The sequence below is a fragment of the Prosopis cineraria genome, unplaced genomic scaffold (assembly GCF_029017545.1).
Source record: "Prosopis cineraria cultivar Desert tree isolate PC_DT_omini unplaced genomic scaffold, ASM2901754v1 PC4, whole genome shotgun sequence".
In the NCBI taxonomy this organism is placed as follows: domain Eukaryota; kingdom Viridiplantae; phylum Streptophyta; class Magnoliopsida; order Fabales; family Fabaceae; genus Prosopis; species Prosopis cineraria.
The window spans coordinates 18,178,476-18,193,383 of NW_026555335.1; the positions used below are offsets into that span (position 1 = coordinate 18,178,476).

The following is a 14,908-nucleotide window of genomic DNA, read 5'->3' on the forward strand; positions in this document are numbered from 1 at the left end:
AGAGTGGGCATCACATTCCTCAACATAATACGACCATCAAGTTATTGCAAAGATGCTCACACTTCTATCACTACCACAGAAAATACCCATACTTGACGCTTATTTTTCCCAATACTTGACAGTTTTTAACCGTCAAGTAAGGGTGTGACATATATTAAAGAAATAATACTTGACGGTTAAAAACCGTCAAGTATTAATCTTATACTTGACGGTTATTTGAAAACAACCATCAAGTATATGAAGTAAATATGCACTTCCCAGCATAAATACTTGACGCTTGTTTCAAAACAACCGTCAAGTATTTACAAATACTTGACGCTTGTTTTGAAACAAGCGTCAAGTATTTTGATACTTGACGGTTGTTTTGAAATAATCGTCAAGTATTAATGACAAAATTTTTTTTATATGGTAGCTGCTTTTAAAGCAGTTCCCTACATAAAGATACAGATAAAGATAAAAAACAGCCAGCCAGCAACGAAAATAATGCAATATAATGAATGTTTGTAATAGTATCTCCTATCTAATTAACATAAAAGTCCTATACATTTAACCTTAAAATCTAAACTTATTTGCAAACTAATGTTTCAAAATTAAGTGGCCTATCCTATAAAAATTGGCCCAAAAATGTGTATATAAATGTAACTAACTATTGTACCGGCCTAACTACTGTTGCTACCCACATATTGAAAACACATTGGGCCACCTCTTCAAGGACCTCTTCTACATGTGCAGTCGTATAACGAACGCAATAGACGTCCTCGAAGTACTGTAAGTAAATAGTTACAACAATTTCAAGTTAATAGGTAGCTAATTAAAATTATTTAAAATTTATAATTGAAGTGTAATTAAATTTTATATATATACCTTGTTAGATAATGTGGTAGGGGCATGAGTGATAATGTCCTTCATGAACTTCATCAAGCAATAACCACAGTCATTGCTCTGATCTGGCTGGAATGGATACTATAAAAAAACACATATCAATGAAATTGCAAAATATAATGAGACAATTTCTTGATTAAAAACTTGACCAATTAAATGAATACCTTAACAGTGACCCATTTCTCTGAAGATTTGAATGCCCTCATCTTAGGGGACACAGTCATGTGGTCGCAATGTGATACAACACCACAGCTCTAAGAAGGAATTATGGAATGAATGTGAGAAATATATATGAATGAAAACTAAAATTAAAAAGAAATAACAAGTAAAAAAATCTAACTTACTCATTAAAAAGTACCACCATATCTTCCCTGTTGCTTGGCTCTCCATTAAGGGGATCGAGATACCATATTTTTGGAGCAACGGGATTAACCACAATAAGCATCCAGTGTCCCCTAACAAGAAACAGCACATGTTACCAAACAAATAAATATAAAAAAATATTTACTCGTAACAAATATTAACAACTTACCCTTGGCAGTAAGGAGCGAGAAATAAAGTATCCTTCGCTGCTCCCCTTTCTCGAAATTGATCCGAAAGCATTCTTGCTTGATTTTCAAGGGCTTCCTTTGTAATATTATTGTGGGGAGAGACATCATGAGGATTAACCAGCTTGATCTTTGACTCGAGGCCACCAGGAACCACGAATAAGGTATAAAGGTGACTTGGGTGAAAAAATATACAAGTTAATATGCTTGCATACTCACACACATAAATAATTCAAGAAATTAACTAATAAATGTTGAAGAATTACCTCATGTAGAAAGTCATCAAACTAGTGCTCGCCATATCGTGCTTGAGGATTTCATTCAAAATTTCATCCCGAACGACTTCAAATGATGCTCTACCAAATAGCCCATCGTCAAAATTAATGATATCCCCTATCAGCTCTTGACGAATCATCCTCGTAGCCGAAGCATAGGTCTCAAGAGAGTCACGGAATTTGTTTTCTACAACAGGCATAGGCACTGCATGTTGCAAAACCGTGACTGACTCTTTAGTATGGCCCGACACCTTATCCTTCAATTTGCTTTTCCCCCTTGGCTATACAATGAAAAAGTTAGACATATATATATATATATATATATTAAAGATTTTAAATAATTATATAAATCATATATACCTTTTTCTTTGGTGGCAAGGGGTCCTTTGGCGGCTTTGGGTCCTTTGTCGGCTTTGGTGTACCAACCATAACAAGGTGGCTGGGCCATGCAACGAAGCTCCCCAATGCATCTCCTACCGTCTGCATCTCATCGGTAGGATAAGGTAATGGATACTTGGGGTCGATTGCAACAAGCAAGGAAACCCTAATGCAATCGGGCGGGAGGGGAAGGTTATGGATTGTGTCCCCGGCAATATTATACACGCGTCCCGTTGCAACTACTTTGCGTGATGGATTGTCTGCTAAACAGTTGCAGTCATTCTCGCCTTAAATAAATGAAGAATGTTAGTTGTTTAGATAAAAAATTAGTTGAGCAAATTTAAAAGAGAAAATGCATTACCTCGGGTATTTTGTCTGAAGGGACTGTGCAGCTATCTTTTTCGCTGGGGCTAACGTCACCCAAAAGCCTCCCAGGGATCTGGCCCTTCAATAGCATGTCAATTAACTTTGCTTGGGCTTTTAGCTGTTGCTTCATAACAGCTTGCTCTTCTCTCAACTCTTGGACCTCAGATGAAGAAGCCGATGTTCGCTTCTTAATCTTGCCAAAGTATTGCTTCTTTGTGACACCGAAGCCAACACCCCTAACACGACCAGGGTGGTCAGGGGTCCCCAACGCTCTAGCTAAGATATCCTCATGCTCAGGAAGCTTGCCCTGTGATACTTCTTGAGAGAGGGAATCTTGTGAAAAGTAGAGCTAATTAGTATGCCTTTTAATAATCATTTATTAATTGATAGATAAGAATAACACTTACAATTTTTTCAGCAACCTCTTTCACACAAGGGTTGTCAATCACTCCATCTTTATTTGTTCGTGCCAATGCCCAGAGTCTTTGGCGGGATATAGTAACATCTGATCCCTCGGCCTCAACTTCTTTTTGCTCCACGCCTGCATACCCTAACCTCCCTGCTCTGTAAGGGTATTCATTCTTGGCCACCCTCTTCTTATTTTGGGCGCTCAGTTCCTTTAATCAATAACAAAAATATCCTATTAGTACACATAGATATATTCAATAAAAGGCACTAAAATTTAAATTTTAGAAACATAAATACCTTAAATTCCTTCTCGCGCCGAGAGACAACAAAAGCATCCCAATCTTCTTGCTTTACTAAAGGCTGTAATAGGGGAGGAACTTGGGCTACAAATTCAGCATCAGGGTCTTTCAAATATTTTTGTGTAATAAAATGTCTGAAAGACCGTAATGCCCTCCCAGCCTTTTGAAGGACAAAATCCTTCTTGCTCTCGTCTATTTCAAATCCTGACTGTAAAATAAAATAAATATGTTAGGTGCATCAATTTATAATATTATAATAGAATATAACTTAGTCAAATGCAACTTACAGATACAGTCTCCCAAACAATGTCCTTCGTGGCTTGATCAACTTTGCGCCAAGATTTCTGCGTGATAGGTACAGTTGTCTTTGTCACAACCCCAATATAACTTATAAACTTTGCAGATTTGATGGCTTGCCTTTCTTGTTCCACTGCACTGATATTTTTTTCCCTGCTGCTCTTGTTTTTGTGACTTCTTCCATTATTGTTAGCCTCACTGGATATTGTAATATTCCTGTTCCAATTTTTTTTGTGACAACGGAGCATCAGTACAAGTTGTAGTGGGATCTGATGGAGGGATTTTAGTGGACTCAGAATCTAAAGCCATTTACCTGTAACACAATAAAATTTCAAAATTAATCAACCATGATTAATTCAAAAAATTAATCAACCATGATTAATTCAAATATAATCGACTATATTAATTCAAACATGAAACAAAAATGGCATAATTAATTCAAAGGTTACATGTTCAAGTTGCTCTTTTTCGTTTCCTTGACTTGGGTTTTTTACTTCCCCCTCCTTGAAATATTTTCTTCTTATGCTAAAATAATTTACCCCTCTTTGAAATCCAAATGCCTTCATTGTGATCATTTCTCATGTATAGAGCTTCATCAACAGTGTCGTTACTTTGATTTGATGTCCCTTCGAATGGGTCATCTTCAATTGCTACATTTTCATTTATTTTTTCATGTAACATAAGAATAGACCACCCCTTATTAGCAGGGTCAAGGACATAAAACACTTGTTTGGCTTGTTGCGCTAAAATAAAAGGCTCATCCTTATACCCTTCCTTGTTTAAATTGACTTGTACAAAGCCAAATTGGTAATCAAATTTCAAGCCATTTTTTTGATCAATCCACTTACACCCAAAGACTGGAACTCGAAAGGATATGTAATCTAAATCCCATATATGCTCAATTACACTAAAGTATGACATGTTTGCATAGATAGAATTTTTATCCTTAGTGTTGGAAATATGCATGGAATGAGCTACAAGAGTTACACCACTATTTTGCATTGTGCTCCTATCATCTTGCTCCCTTGTATAAAATGTGTATCCGTTGACAAGGTAAGCAGTGTAAGAAATGGCCTGTCTGCTTGGACCGTTAGCTAACCATCTCAATTTGTTAGAAACTGAATTGGAATCAAATTTAACTTTTAAAGAATGTGCTCCTTAAACCATCTTGTAAAAGTTTTGTTGTGTTCCCTAGCATACCAAATTTTGATTTATTGAGATTGTCCCTCCTAAGTTCAGCCATATGCTTGTCTACATACTCTTCAACCTCTTCAGTGTTGTGCAACACATATAAGTGGGCTTGCTCCAACTGTATACTTGACATAGTAATGACTTTGTTTCCCATGATCCCTTCTCCACTTATTCTACCCATATGTCGAGACTTTGGAAGCCCAACATAGCTAATATGACTCAGGTACTCAGTACAAAAGTCAACAGCCTCTTCACAAATATACCGTTCAACAATACAACCCTTCGGTCGACTTCGATTTTTCACATAGCCTTTCAAAATCTTCATATAGCGCTCAATAGGATACATCCATCTTAAATAAGCAGGCCCGCACATTTGAACCTCCCTAACCAAGTGAACAGTTAGGTGGATCATAATATCAAAGAATGCCGGTGGAAAATACATCTCAAGCTCACACAGTGTTAATACAATTCGAGCTTGCAACCTTGGCAACTTATGTGGGTTAATGCAAATGGACTTAAAAAACAAACATAACTTAGTGATCGTCCCTCGTACTTTAAGGGGTAAAATTGCACGTATAGCAACTGGAATGAAATCCTCCATTAAAACATGGCAATCGTGAGACTTTAAGCCCTTCAACTTCAAATCTTTCATTGATACAATATTTTTTATATTTGAAGAGTAACCCTCAGGAACTTTAACTACATTAAGGAACTCACAAAATGTAGTTTTCTCTTTCTTAGATAGCGTATAAGCTGCCGGAGGGAGAAAGGTACGGTTCCCCTTATCTTGGGGTGCTAATTCTTCTCTTATTCCTAAAGAGACCATGTCCAACCTTGCTTTTATGCCATCTTTTGTTTTTCCTGACACTTGGAGTAAAGTCCCAATAAGACTCTCACAGACATTTTTTTCAATATGCATGACATCAAGAAAATGCCGAACATCCAAGGTGGTCTAATAAAGGAGTTCAAAGAAAATAGATCTCTTCTTTCATCCGGTTGTCCCAAGGTGCCTTGCAAATGGTTTGCCAAATTCAATATCCAAATCCTTAATCTTCTCAAACAACTCATCACTAGTTAACGGCAAAGGTGTCTTACCTTCTTCTGGATTTCCATTGAACACTTTTCTCAACCGTCGATAATGATGTTCTTGGTGTAAAAACCTACGGTGGCCGAGGTAAACATTCTTCATCCCATGTTGAAGCCTTATAGAATGTGTTCCCTCTTCACAAATAGGGCATCCAAGTTGCCCTTTAATGCTATACCCTAACAGATTGCCATAAGCAGGAAAGTCATTGATTGTACCGAAGAGCATAGCTCTTAAATTAAATCTTTCTTCTCTATACCCATCATATACCTTATACCTGACTCCCACATGATCTTCAAGTCATCAATTAGAGGAGCCAAATATATGTCTATGTCATTCCCAGGTTGCTTGGGTCCCGCAATTAGCATGGACAACATCATATACTTGCGCTTCATGCAAAGCCATGGAGGAAGGTTATAAATCACTAAAATGACTGGCCAAGTGCTGTGGCTACTACTTTGAATCCCATGAGGATTCATCCCATCAGTAGACAATGCAAGGCGTAGATTCCTACTCTCTTCCCCAAATTCAAGGTACTCATGATCAATCTTTCTCCATTGTGGAGAATCAGCAGGATGACGAAGCATGCCATCTTTTATCCTTTCATCCGCATGCCATGTTAAGTTTTTCGCAATTTCTGCACTGCTATACATGCGTCTAAATCTAGGCACGATTGGAAAATACCATAGTGCCTTCACGGGACTTGATCCGTTCTGCTTGTAGCGTGAGGCATTACACTTCGGACACTCGGTTAACGACGCATATTCATTCCGAAATAAAAGGCAATCATTAGGGCACGAGTGTATCTTTTCATAACTCATGCCAATTGATCGCAATACTTGTTTTGCGTCATATGTTCGACAAGGAAGCTCATTTTCCTTAGGAAGTAATTCTACTTTCAAATACCCAAGCAACTCAGTAAAGCTTGCATCACTCCATCTATGTTTTGCCTTCATGTTGTACAATTTTAACACTGCTGACAACTTTGATGCACTACAACCAGCATACAACAGTGTCTCCGCATCACTTTTCAACTTCTCAAACATTTCGGATAATCCTCGAGGTCCTCTTCAACTGCTTTGGCCATCTGTTCAAGACAATCTTCCTCAAGTGTGCATGTGTCAAAATCATCAGGAGATGATGCACAGCTTTCACTATGCTTCTGGCTGCAACCAATATCATCTCTTGTCTCTCCATGCATTATCCAACACTTGTAACTTTGATCCATCCCATTAATCACGAGATGTTCTTCACAAGTATCTGGACTAACCCGCTTCACAAGACCACACTTTAAACATAGGCAAACAATCCTAGTAGGATCCTCCGCATGCTTAACTGCAAGCTTAACAAAATTTGCCACCCCATCCCAATATTCCTTGGATAGACGATTGACAGACATCCATTCCTTATCCATAATTCCTAAAAAGATTAAGAGGAAAATATGATTAGTGACTTTGACTACTCCTAGATAGTGGGAGAATTAGATACAAAGATCAATTAGTCAATAAGTCACTAACCACATGTTTGCACATTCCCTCTTTAATCTTGTTTAAAACTAATAATTATATTTTAATGCTAGCCATTGAAATAATTTCGACAGCATAACAACTTAAAAAAGAGAGTTTCTCAGGCTTTATCCCCTCTTCCTATTAATCTAAATGACAACAACAACAACATCCACAACAACAAACACATAAAGTTATATTCAAGAATAATTTAAAAAAAATTGATAGTATATATAACGGCTTAAAATGAGTATTACCAGGTCTTTATGCCTTTAAAAAAATTAAGTTATCCATAATGAGACTATATATGATCCAACAACAATAATAACAACATTAATAAGAAACTCAATTTTAATTAAAATCATATTAAACCACATCAAATACTATATAAATATCAATTTAAAATATCAAAAATATTAAAAACAAGGTAATTAGGTGGTATACTATTTTCATATCCTTAATGAATCTCCTCATATCAACAAAAAAATTGGATGATCCCTTAATTCAATAATTAAGTACCCAAAAACTCAAAACTTCAAACACTCACTGAGAAGAACAACAATGCAGATCAAAATAAATAACACAAAAATTATTTATTATGTATGAAAATGAAAATCAACAACCCATACATTCAAAATGAAGATTAATGATTGGGAAAGCAAGAACCTACCTCAACAAGAAGAGGGAACACCGACTGTGCAGAAAAACAGAGACGAGAGTCTGATGCAGAGTGATAGAGACCGAGAATCCCAACGAACGAGTGCCCACGAGACTTATGGAGGCCGAGAATCAAAAAGCCCTCAAGAATCGAGACCGAAAACGTGTTTTTTGGCAGTTAGAGTGACGAAAAATGGGTTTCGGTGGCTCTGGGTTTGTTTCTGAAGACGAAGGATTTGCAGAAATGGAGAGCAAAAAAGAAATCTGAAGGGAATTTAAATGACAATACTTGACGGTTATTTCATAATAACCGTCAAGTATTACATATTTGATGCTTGTTTTAAAACAACCGTCAAGTATATGGCAGACAAACTTGACGGTTATTTCAAAACAAGCGTCAAGTATGTGAAAAAATTTAATTTTTTTTCTACTATTAATTTGACGTTTGTTTATTGAAGACCGATGTGTAAATTTTTGCTTTATATGACGGTTATTTATAAAAAACGTCAAATATATATACTTGACGGTTATCTTTAAATAACCGTCAAGTATTTACTTAAATATTTGACGCTTTTTTCGTAGAAACCGTCAAGTATTCTCCGCCTTTTTTATTTGTTGTTTTTTTTTAAATAAACGTCAATTATAGGGCGTCAATTATACATCTTTCTGTAGTAGTGTATCTACAAGAAACAATGGAATCCTCTCACTCCTCAATTGTCAAATGAGAAAACAATGAAGAAGATGACTCATAGGTGGAGGGGATTTCACTGGAGAGAGGGAAGAGAAGAAGAAAATATATTAAAAAAATAATTGATGGATCCACTTATATATTTTATAATAAAAATATTAAAAAAAATTAAAAAATGAGCTCACTAACAGAAAAATAAACAAAAAAATGAAATGATAATAAAATAAAAAACTTTTAAAATTAAAAAATATAAATGATTTACAGTTAAATTTAAGATCATTTATTATCATTCATGTACATTTTAAAAATATTTTTCATTATTAGTTCTGATAAAAAAAACCGTCATCTATCAGCAACATGACAAAATAAATCAGAATAACTAAAAATTTGGGTTTTTTTTTTTCCAAGAAAAAAAAAAAGAAAATTAGTCCCACCCAAAATCGAATACAAGCCAGTTGTACCCGAAACTCCCCAGAGGCGAGAACCAGAAGCTGAAGCGAACAAATCTCTTTCGTTCGCCGGAGATGCCGGCCTCTCTGGAGTAGTTGACTGACGTCGAGCACTGTGAAGCGACGGTAATGGAAGGGCGGGAACGCAACAACGTTTCTTTTCTTCCTCATGATGTCATCGTTAACATTCTCAAACGACTTCCCGTGAAATCCCTAATCCGATTCTGATGTGTGTGCAAAAACTGGAAAAATCTCTTGAAGGATCCATCGTTCATCGCAGATCACCTCCATCACTCTATTCACCGACCTCTTCTCCTCCTCCAACGAGCCCGTCTCAGAAATGACAATTGCTTTATGTTTGATCGATTGCGACCTTAGACTCCGTGAAGTTCAGAACGCACCATTGATCGATTCCTTGTCGAGTGTTAAGACTATGTCGCATGTTAGGATCGTCGGTTCCAGCAATGGCTTTACCAGATAGTTACGATTTATGGTTCTATGATCTATCATGAGAATGGGAATGGGGATCTGTGTTGGGATGACACAGAGAGTGGAGTCAAAGTGTATTCATTAGTCACAGGGTTATGGAAAGATGTAGAGTTTGGGGCTATAGAGGATGTAAATATTTATTCTGAGGCAGTCACTGCTAATGGAGCCATATTTTGGGCTGGGCATAAACTGAATCATCATGAGTGCATTTCATAGTCTCATTTGATATAGCAATGGAAGTGTTTACATTTACACCAATGCCTGCTTTAGACCCTATTTCAGTTTCTAATTCTATTATATATGAGAACAGACTGGCTGTTCTTTCTTACTCTGCCTTTGGATCTTCTTTCTTTTATTTGTGGGTGATAGAGGAGGATACTTGTGCATCTGGGGGTAGATGGAGTTGGACTAAAAAATATAAGGGGAGCCCCTATCTCTATCCATGCTTGTTATATCCACAAAACATTTGGAGGAATGAAATTGTCTTCTGCAAAGATATTGTAATGCCTGGACACATGGTGGAGTGGGATGAAACAGAAGAAGCTGGAGCGGAGAATGATGAAGAACTTTAATATCTTTGAATATCACTACTAATGAATTTAAGAAGCTTGCTATCAGCATAGTTGGTTTTGGTGATATCGTAAATTATGTGGAAAGTCTTGTACCAGTTAGCAACCTTAACATTGAAGAGCCTTGATCTTAAATCTTGATTGCTACTTCTCACATTTACTTTGTTTAAGCACTTCTATTGGAAGATCATTTGATTGTACATAAGTTCTTGTTGCCCTTCTGAGATGTTATTTACAATGATGAATGCATATATTCACTACCAGATATTTTTAGCTTTATTTGACATAAGGTCAGGGTGTTCATTGTTTTTCTTTCCAAAGACAGGGATATATAATTTAGTTGTTGATGTGTGGATTGTCTGGGACTCGTCTATGGATTATACCAGCAGTTTTATGTCATAAAAGAGCGAACTAATGCAGTGGAAGCAAATTTGAGTTGCTTGGCTGTTCGTTCCATTTTCGATGGATTTGGATCAGAAAAATTGTGGGTTTGTGGAACTGAATTCATTGCAGTTTAGATCATATGCTTATTTATTTTTTTCCGGTACAGATGTGTTCTTTTTGCGCTGTGTACGTGCATCTGATATGAAAGTCTTTATTTTGACAATGAAATTGACTGCGATACTACCCAAACATTAAAAAAAAAAGAAGAAGAAGAAGGAAGAACATAACTTTAAATTTTTGCTCGTGTTTTGTTATTGATTTTTATATTTTTTTTGGTGTTTTAAGTTCATACATTTTTATTTTTTTAATGTTTTAGGTCTCTTTATGAATAAAGTGGAGGAATCTAGAATATCAAAAAAATAAAAGTGTAAAGACTTAAATTATTAAAAAAAAAAGTGTTGTGATCAATAGTGAAATACGAGTAAAATGTAGGAATTAAAGTTATGTTTCAAAAAAAAAATTTACCCATACGTTATTCTTTAAAAAATATTTTCCCATGTATTATAAATTTAGATCCCGGTTTGAGACAAACTAAGTTTCAATTTTTTTTTAATATGAAGTATAGAACTCGGTTTCAATCATATCGGATTATGTACTTCAAAAATTTTTTTTAAAAGAAAAAGTTAATGTGACAAGTATAACATGGTTTGTCACTTCTCTTTTCCTTCCCTCTCTTCCTCTTTTGCGAGGATAATTATCCCTCTCCCTTTTTATTATTTTATCGCCTGATATCCTAAAAAATTTGAAAGTGTTACCATCTCTTTCTTAGACTAATCTAAACTCTTGTTGTATGGAATCATTATCTATGCAAATTTGGATATGAATTTTATATTTAAAATATTGCATTTTAAATCTCATATTTAAAATTTATGTATTTAAAATTCTTTATATAAATAGCTCAAAAACTTTCAAAGGAAAATGAGAGATAAGTTGATGCCTGCAACAAAAATGAAAAATTAAAAGTAATGAGTTTACTTCTATTTTTCAATTGATAAGAGATGAAAATGAGGGATAAGAAGATATATGAAAGTCATAAAGACATCAATAATAAAAATACGAGAACGAGATGTTTAAAGTAACTAAAATTTTAATTAATTATGATATAAAGGAAATTTAAAATTATAAAAGAAATATATTAAATAAGAAATTGATAAATTTGGATTTGGAACTTTAATTTTTGTGTATCCAAATAAAATATTTAATTAAATCCAAATTCTCATTAATTTAAACACATTATAAAGAAGATATGGTCTTTTCAGTCCTTTTATATAACAATAATAGCAGCAAGCCTTTATCTCACTAGGTGAGGTTGGCTATATAGATTGTAAGACGCCATTGTGCTCTATCATTTATTAATCTTTTAGGAATATTATTAATTAAGAGATTATATGTAACAACTTTCAAGAGTGTTCTCTTAGGCCTTCCTCTACCTTTCTTAACAGGACTCAAAGTTATATGTTCCACTCTTCTCACTGGTGCCTCCCGTGATCTTTTTTGTACATGCCTAAACCATCTCAAACAATTTTTTATCATTTTCTCCTCAATAGTTGCTACCTTCATTTTTTCACGTACGTGCTCATTTTGAATTTTATCTTTACACGTATGTCCGCACATCCATCACAGCATTCTCATCTCTGCTACTCCAACTTTATGCTCTTGCTATCCCGTTAGAGCCCGACATTCACTACCATATAACATAGTCGGTCTGATAGCAGTACGATAAAACTTTTCTTTAAGCTTATTAGGCATCTTACGGTAGCAAATAACTTCTTTAGCTTTTCTCCAATTAAACCACTCAACTTAAATCCTATGTGAAATATTCCCATTAATTTCGCCATCATTTTGAATAATGGCTCCCAAATATCTAAACTTTTCTACTTGAGGTACAATTTGATCTCTTAATTTCACTTTCAAATTACTGTCGACTAGTCTCTTACCAAATTTACAATATAAATATTCCATCTTACTCCTATTCAAACAGAAACCTTTCGACTCCAATGTCCTCCTCGATAACTCAAGTTTACAATTAACCTTTTCTTTTGTTTCTGCTATAAGAACTATATCATCCGCGAAGGGCATACATTTGGGAATTCCCCTTGAATATATTCCGTCAAAACATTTAAGATCAAGTTAAACAGATAAGGACTCAAAGATGATCCTTAATGTAGTCCAATCTTTATAGTTTCCAGTCCTTTTATAATTTATATAATTATAATGACAAATTTGATATATTACAATTAAATAATTGGAAATATAATATTATAATAATAATTAGGTTGTGTCACTACAGTTGCACCAACTTTTTTTAAAAAAACATTAAAAATACAAAACTCAGTTTGATTGAAACGGTGTTCAGTACTTTTATGGTAAAAAAAATTAGAACTTGGTTTGTATGAAATTGATATCCAAATTTATAGTATTTGAGGAAATATTTTTAAAGGATATATATGTATGAGCCTCTTATTGTCTCCCCATTTCAATATATACAGAGCCCTTTTAGGATTTGCCACCAACAGGCTCTAGCACAGGTTACTGCTCAAGCTGTCCTAGCACAATCACAAATGCATATGCAAGCTAATTTTCAACCTTCTATTGTAACAGCACCTGCGGAGCCATTGGCAGTGCAGCCATTCTATACTGCAAGTGAAGGATCAGAGCGGCAAGTGGCACCATTAGTTTTGGAACCTAAAGGTACCCAACTGGAAATATCTAAAATTTCTCACTCTGATAGCAAAAATCAACCTTCATCTATGGGTGTTGATAAACCAGTAGATGATGGCTATAACTGGCGTAAGTGTGGGCAAAAGCAGGTTAAGGGGAGTGAGTTTCTCTAGAGCCACCACAAGTGTACACATCTGAATTGCCCTGTAAAGAAAAAGGTTGAGCGTGCCACCGATGACAATATCACTGAAATTATATGCAAAGGCCAGAACAACCATGAAATGCCTTAGCCAAATAGATGTGTTGCCAAAGATAATTGGCAATCAAATGAAAATAAAAGCATTCAAGTTATGTCAGAGTCAAATACACAGGGTTGGGTTGGAAATTCAAAAGTTTTATGTGAAAGCATGCCTGACCATTCAATGCCTGTGAGTGACCAGATCTCCAATCAAGAGGCTCCCAGACAGTTACCTGGATCAAGTGAGAGTGAGGAAGCACTTGATGCAAATATTACAGAAGAAGATGGAGATGTTGGCGAGCCAAACCCAAAAAGGAGGCAAGTTTTACAATGTTGTTATCCTTCTTCATGGAGCTCTGAATTTTTCGGGATTACCCAATGCCTTGCCTGAGACATCATCATTAAGTGTGCCACTTTTTTGATCTCGGCTTATGCAATATATAGTAAGAAAGTTAAATCAGTTGATTGAGTATAAAAAATATTAAGTTAATGTACTTACATACTTGTTGGCAAGCTCCTAAACACGTTTATCAACAATGTTTCCTTCTTTATTGGTTCGACCTTCTATGAAGAGTCTGTGATGTGAAACTGAGCTTGCCTTTGAACCCTCATGCTCGATCTATAAATTTAAATAAATTTGAATGTCAGTATGGTACATATATCCATGAAACAAGCTAAAATTATATAGTATAAATATTAACATATCAGTTGTTGCTCAAGTCCTGCATATCTTATGTGCCCCTTCTTGTAAGGGAATAGATCGTTCTCATGCAACTCTTTCTTTTTGTGGCTCAACTCCTGTGTAAAACACATAAAATCATATCAATAAAATTAAACATATTGACAATAATAAAAAAATTAATTCATCTCATTGTTCTTACTTAAAATTGTCCCTCGAAATGTTGAGCAACAAATTCATCCCATTGTTCTTATGAAACTAATGGCCTTATTAAATCAAGGACCTCAGCACACACTAATGTTTCCTCTTGATTTTTTAATGTATTTCACTCCCATGAAATACCAAAATGTTTGCATTGCCTTTCCAGCTTGTTGGATGACAAATTTTATCCAACTAGCATCAATTACAAAAAACTGACTATAAACCAAGCCAATTAATTATATTTTCAGTCAAGTAATTTCAATTAACTACAATGATGTGAGTAAAGTATTTTACCTCTCCTTGCTCTCAAATATAATTTTTCATAGTTAGACTAGCATCATTCCAATGCCTAATTGTAATCGACACATTTCCTTTTGCCACAACCCCTATGTAGCTGGTAAATTTATTTCTATTGGTCTTGATAGGTTGATCTTTGAAATTTGATTTAACTTCATATTTCTGTCCAATAGCCCTTCTTCTATTCACCTCAGCCATCAATGTCAATTCTCTTGTTATTTGATTTGCTTCTTGCTGAATTTACTGGTCATTCATGTCAATACTAAGATCAGCATTGCTAGGTCTACTAAGACTAGCACTCCT

The 14,908-nt window shown here is 35.1% G+C and overlaps 1 pseudogene; it reads left to right on the forward strand.

Moving 5' to 3' along the window:
• The first annotated feature begins 12,841 nt into the window (after window positions 1–12,841).
• LOC129308892 (probable WRKY transcription factor 4) lies at window positions 12,842–13,819 on the forward strand (annotated as a pseudogene).
• The last annotated feature ends 1,089 nt before the right edge of the window (window positions 13,820–14,908 follow it).